The sequence below is a fragment of the Corvus brachyrhynchos genome, unplaced genomic scaffold, assembly GCF_000691975.1.
Source record: "Corvus brachyrhynchos isolate BGI_N302 unplaced genomic scaffold, ASM69197v1 scaffold164, whole genome shotgun sequence".
Lineage (NCBI taxonomy): Eukaryota > Metazoa > Chordata > Aves > Passeriformes > Corvidae > Corvus > Corvus brachyrhynchos.
In genome coordinates, this window is record NW_008237426.1 from 9,955 (window position 1) to 16,522 (window position 6,568).

Consider the following 6,568-nt stretch of genomic DNA (forward strand, 5'->3'; position numbering starts at 1 on the left):
ACGGGATCGGCCCTTTGGCCAGGGACAGGGGGTAGGAGCCGCCGGCTTCAGCAGATCTGACCGCAGCGGGGGAAAGGCAGACACAGGCCTGACCCCCCCAGCCCAAGGGAGCCCCCAGAAGAGATGGGAACCCCCGCACTGCTGAGGGAGCTGCCCACAGCAGCTGACAGAGAGGATCCCACGGCTGTGCTCTGAGGGAAAGAGGTGAGGATGGGGCCCGGCATGGTCACCACCACCGGCGAAGGCTCGATGTACACCGTGGAGTCAGCGCAGCGGGCGACACAGGGCTCACTGCAGCTGCTTGCAAGGGGGGTTGGGCCACAGGGGCCGCAGGGCCGTGGGGGACAGGGTCTGCAGCAAGACATCTCTCGGCGCAGGAGGCAAAGCTGCAACACAGAGCAGGGAGCGCCAACCAGCCTCAGGATCAGTCTGTCTGTCCCTCAGCTCTCTCCAGGGACACATGCGGTCTTCAAAACACGCTCTGTGCCCTCAGCTCCCACATCCCTCCTCGTGCCCTGTGAGTGGAACGGCACAGGAAGGCCGCCCCACTTCAGGAATAGGACCCAGCACAGTGGCTTTAAGGCCCCTGTGGAAAGACGGGTCACAGCCCATGTCCAGAACAGACATGGCTGTGTTAGAGATGTCCGGAGACATTTTGCTACACCACTGCAGGTGCAAATTCTGCTGGGCACATCCCCCTGCGGCTGAGCCCCATTGATCCCCTTCTGCTGGAACAAAGCCCCCTCTTCCCAGCTGTCCCCAGCCACCCCCATGGAAAGGCTGACGGCCCTTCAACAGTTCTGTGTCAGGGCCAAGCTGAGGCAGCCCAAGGATCAGCCTGGACAGCCTCCATGACAGCACTTCAGCCCACAGGGAGAGATGGAGTGGACTCAGGCTTACCTCGTTCCTCGAGGAAAGGCACACCAGAGAGGAGGAGGATGCAGAGCCTGGAGCAGCGCAGCCTTTTATGCCGTGTCCCAGAGCCCTGTGGGGCCACAAACATTCTTTGTTTGCAAAACATCCAAACTCCTGGGAGTGGCTACTTGCGAGGCCTTGCTGCTGGTGAAGTCCATGCCTCTTTCATCTCAGGCATTTTTCTCCAGTTTCACACCAGCCAACAAGGAAATGATTCATCTGTGTCCACTGCTGATGAAGTCCCTGCCTCTTTCATCTCAGGCATTTTTCTCCAGTTTCACACCAGCACACATGGAAATGATTCATCTGTGTCCCAGCTTCCTAAGGCCCCTTGACTTGGAGTTCCCAGTCCGGTGTGTAAGGTGAGTTTAAATGGATTTTTGCAGTGTCTGTTGCTTCTGTCACTTGTTCTTCTTGATGGTTAATTTGGCTCCAGTTGCAGTTAAATTCAGCCATGAGAGACACCTCAGGTCAGCTCTCAGGAGCTTTCAGTGCAGGCACTTGGGCTAATCCTGAGAGTCATTACTTCCACGGGTCATCACAGATGTACAGAAGACTGTGGGTCAGTTGAGGCAGAAAGTCAACACTGCACAATCCCATAATGGGGAAGAGACCCAGCTCTGCAGGGAGGTGGCAAAGCTCAGTGGCAAGCAAAGCCCATGTTCAGCTGGAAGGATGTCCCCTGCAGGCCTGAGTGACAGCCATAGGGATTTGCTTCTGGTCCACAGGCTGTACCACGATCTGGTTTTGTGATCAAAGAGATGCCACGTCCTTCCCTGAAAAAGACCCACAGCCACATTGACCTCTTTTGCTCAGCATGTTCATCCCAGAGGCCAGAGACCTGGATGGCGGCTTTGGGGAAAGGCTGAGGGCAGGGATCCCAAAGCTCACGGCTCTTTTTTCTGGGTCAGGAGTGGGGTTTCCCATTGGATGCATTTTGCATTTCAAAGGGACACTGGATCAGTCTCCCAGAGCACGTGGTGATGTGGAAGAGTTGGGAAAATCCCTGAGCTCCAGGCAAACCTGACTCACCCAGCGTGGACTTCAGTGGACTGGGTGCCACAGACTCAGGGGTTCAAGGGTTAACAGAGCTCATGTCCTCAATGTTCTGCTGCCATGAAGGGCACTTCCCCACCTTTTATCCTGGATCACCTGGTACAATCTCCTGCATTTGCTGTCTCCCAAGGCATGGCCTTTTTGGTGGCTGCTCAAGGGCTGTCGTACACCAGATCAACCCCAGAAGGTCTGGGTGGAGCTCTGGAGGTCTTGTGCTCCTATCAAGTGCTCTGGGCAGATCCAACTGCCCCGGTTCCTCAGCAGGCTCTGGGCCTTGTCCTGCTGACTTCTAAGCACTGACACAGCTCAAGAAAGAGGTCACTGTCCCTTGTGCAGTTCTCCCAGGCCTGTCCCTTGTCTTCCCCCAGGGAGTCCTGGGATTTCTTTTCTTGCAACTTGTGATTGCTGCCTCTTGCCCTTTGGCAGTGCACCTCTCAGGAGAGTTTGGCTTCATTCTCTCCAGAACCTCCAGGAGGTGGTGGAGACAGCAGCTGCATGCCTCTCTCCACACCTTGCTCATCTCCACCAGGTTGCACAAGCACAGTGCCCTCCGCCTCCCCCCATACGTCAGGTGCTGCAGCCCTTATGTTCTGCCTGGTCCTCTGCCAGTGCCTCACTCCATAAGAGATCACCACCACCTCCCTTGTCCCTGGGGACACCAAATGGGGACACCAACCCAGATGTGGCCTCTGCAGTGCCAAGGAAAGGGCACCATCCACGGGGTGATCAGATCTCAGGCTTATGGGGTGGGATCCAGAAATGGGCAGTAAGGAACTCTCAGGATCAGGGGTGAAAGCTCTCTTGGGACAGACTTTCTCTCTGCTTTCCAGCCCTTGTACCCCAAAGGGATTCCTTGTCACTGGCCTGCCAGTGCAATGCAGAGCAAGTGGCATTCCCTTCACATACTCAGCCCTGTGCTCTCCAGACTGCCATGTGGCATGTGCTCACCAGTGCAGGCAGCCTCAGTGTCATCTCCTGGTGGTCCTCCCCCTCGAGGACCTGGGAGGCTCAGCTGTAGGAGCCCTTTCCATCTCCTGGTAGTTCCCCAGGGGTGCAGGGCATCCCTGGAAGAGCTGTCCAAGAGACAGGCACCTGTCTGACAGTGGCAGTGTTCAGAGGACAATGGGACAAGGCCCACAGCTTCTGGAGGCAACTGGGGTGTGTTCTTCTCAGAGCAGGAGCAGAGGACTTCCATTGGTCTCTCCCAACCTCCATTATCCTGGGTTACCCTGCGTCCCATGGGCCCTTGAGAACCCACCAAAAGGCAATGCCTTTTGAAAAGCTGCAGCAGCAGCAGCAGCACAGGATTACACAGATGTACACGAGGTGGTTTGGGACTGGTCCTAAAATGTCTAGTAATTCCCCTGACAAAGGCAGAAATTTTGGAGAGATGAGGCTATGTGTTCTGGTATCCCTGGAATGCCTGAGTCCAGGGCACCATGTGCACTCATTTCCACATCAGGATGATTCAGGTTTGCCTAAAGCTCATGGATTTTCCCAACTCTTCCACATCACAATGATTCCCACATGCTCTGGGAGACTGATCCAATATCCCTTTGAACTGCAAAATGCATTGAATGGGCATAGGGATGCCTGCCCCAGGAAAAAGAGTCATGAGCTGTGGGCTCCCTGCCCTCAGCTTCTTTCCCAAATCCGCCATGCAGATCCTGGCCTCGGGGGTGACACACTGAGCAAAATGGGTCAATTTGTGTGTGAGAGAATGGGTCCATTTGTCTTTCCGGGAGAGATGTAGGCACGTGCCTTTGATCACCTTCCTACCTGTTGATTTCCTTGTTTTCTAGAGGATCTCAACTTCCCAAGCTGAGGCCAGAGCTCTGCTTGTAAAATGCATGAGAGCCCTGCTTAGTTTTTCAAGGGACACACAGCTGTGGAGATTCCCTTAGACAAGTCCCTTGAGAGACAGTTTATTGAGTCCTTGGTTTTCTTCTCTTGGTTGTCAATCTGCCTCTGTTCCCCAGGCTCATGGGCAGAAAAAAGCAGGCTGTGGCAGAGACTGATAAGAGAAAACAAGGCCCTCGTGGTCCTCAGTCCTCTCAATGAGGAGCTTCCCTCCGGCCCACAGTGATCCTACTTTGCCACTGAGCTTTGCCGCAGCCCTGGAGAGGTGCATCTCTTCTTCTCTATGGGACTGTGCTGCCTTGACCTTCCACCTGAACTTACCCACCATCTCCTCCTTGTCAAAGTGACCCCTAGGGAGAAATGCCTCTCAGGCCTGGCTTGTGCATCTGCACCAAAAGCACTTGAGGGCTCACTCGAGGTGTGTCTCATAGCTAAATTCCACTGTTGACAGGGCAGGCACTGTCCCCATGAAGAGGGCAATGTGACAAAGGCAATCCTTTGTGTGACACAAACCCACCTCCAATCTTCCTCCACTCCAGCCTCAGACCTCTGAGCCAATTGGCCTTACGCTTCTGGGACACAGATGAATTGTTTTGATGTTGGGACACAGCCCACTCACTTGGCCCTGGTCCTGAGAGGAACTTAAACCACTCAGTCATCTGCTGGCAAAGCAGCACAGGGAACTGCCAGCAGTCCTGGGAACTGCTAGAGTGTGTTGAGGACAACTTCCTAGCACAGGGGATAGAGAGCCTGACCAGAGGAGAGGAACTGCTGGACCTACTCTTTGCATCCTTCCCTCTAAATAGGAGTGATGTGGATTTTATGGGGAGTGGTCGCTCAGTGCATATGGAATTGGATGGATGGCAGCACGCCAGGACTTGTGGTCAAGAGCTCAATGTCCAACTTGAGTGGTGTCCAACCAGTGATGAGTGTGTTTTCTCAGGGTTTGGTGATGGGACCAGGAATATTTAATGCCTTGCTGGGAGACATGGGGGGAGGGATTGAGTGCATCCTCAGCACGTTTGTGGGTGACACTGAGCTGAGTGATGTGGTTGGTACTCTAGAGGAAGGGATGCCATCCAGAGGGACATGGACAGGCTGGAGAGGTGGATCTGTGCAAACCTCATGAAGTTCAACAAGTGCAAGTGCCAAGGTCAGGGCAATCCCAAACATGGACACAGGCTAGGCCATGAGTGGATTGAGAGCGGCCCTGCACAGTAGGACTTGCAGGTTCTGATGGCTGAAATACTGAACATGAGCTTGAAGCACACGCCGGCAGAAAGCCAATCGTATCCTGGGCTGCATCCAGAACTGTGTGGCCAGCAGGTTGAGGGAGGGGATTGTCCCGCTCTACTTGGCTCTCATGACACCATAGCTGGGGTACTGTGTCCAGCTCTAGGACCCACAGCCTAAGAAACACACCGACCTGCTGCAGTGGGTCCAGAGGAGCCACAAAGACCATCAGGCAACTGGAGCAGTTGCTCTGTGAGGACAGGCTGAGAGGGTTGGGGTTGTGTAGCAAAGAGAAGAGAAGGCTCCCAGGAGACATTTGGGTAAGAAAGGGAGGGACACCTGGTTGGCATGTGTGGGGATGGGACAAGGGCTACTGGTTTTAAACTGAAAGCAGATATATTTAGGTTAAATATCGGGAAGGAATCCTTTCCTCTGAGAGGAATGAGACACTAGAACAGGTTCTCCAGAAAAGTTGTAGAAGCAATTTCAGGGGGCCCGAGCTAGATGATTTAAGATCCATTCCATCCCCAGGTGATTCTAAGAGTCATTGCACAATTCTGGGTTGTATGAAGTGGGAGCACAACATTTGAGATGAAAGAGGCTGGGACTTCAGCCGCAGCGAAGCCTCGCAAGTGGCCACTCCCAGGAGTTTGGATGTTTCACGAGCAAGAAATGTTTGTGGTCCCACAGGGCACTGGGACACGGCATAAAAGGCTGTGCTGCTCCAGGCTCTGCATCCTCCTCCTCTCTGGCCTGCCTTTCCTTGAGGAACGAGGTAAGCCTGAGTCCGCTCCATCTCTCCCTGTGGGCTGAACTGCTGTCATGGAGGCTGCCCAGGCTGATCCTTGGGCTGCCTCAGCTTGGCCCTGACACAGAACTGTTGAAGGGCCATCAGCCTTTCCATGGTGGTGGCTGGGGACAGCTGGGAAGAGGGGGCTTTGTTCCAGCAGAAGGGGATCAATGGGGCTCAGCCGCAGGGGGATGTGCCCAGCAGAATTCACACCTGCCGTGCATGTAGCAAAATGTGCCCAGACATCTCTAACACAGCCATGTCTGATCTGGACATGGGCTGTGGCCAGTCTTTCCACAGGGGCCTTAAAGCCACTGTGCTGGGTCCTATTTCTGAAGTGGGGCTGCCTTCCTGTGCTGTGCCACTCGCAGGGCAAGAGGAGGGTCGTGGGAGCTGTAGGCACAGAGTGTGTTTTGAAGACCAAATGTGTCCCTGGAGAGAGCTGAAGGACAGACAGACTGATCCTGAGGCTGGTTGGTGCTCCCTGCTCTGTGTTGCAGCTTTGCCTCCTGCGCCGAGAGATGTCTTGCTGCAGACCCTGTCCCCCTCAGCCCTGCGGCCCCTGTGGCCCAACCCCCCTTGCAAGCAGCTGCAGTGAGCCCTGTGTCGCCCGCTGCGCTGACTCCACGGTGTTCATCGAGCCTTCGCCGGTGGTGGTGACCATGCCGGGCCCAATCCTCACCTCCTTCCCTCAGAGACCAGACGTGGGCTACT

At 54.9% G+C, this 6,568-nt stretch overlaps 1 long non-coding RNA gene across 1 annotated transcript; it reads left to right on the forward strand.

Annotated features, from left to right (window-relative positions):
* The first annotated feature begins 1,151 nt into the window (after positions 1–1,151).
* Positions 1,152–6,559, forward strand: LOC108445923. Its single transcript, XR_001860951.1, has 3 exons — positions 1,152–1,277; positions 5,596–5,839; positions 6,355–6,559. It is a non-coding gene; the product is annotated as an uncharacterized LOC108445923 (long non-coding RNA).
* Positions 6,560–6,568: the final 9 nt, after the last annotated feature.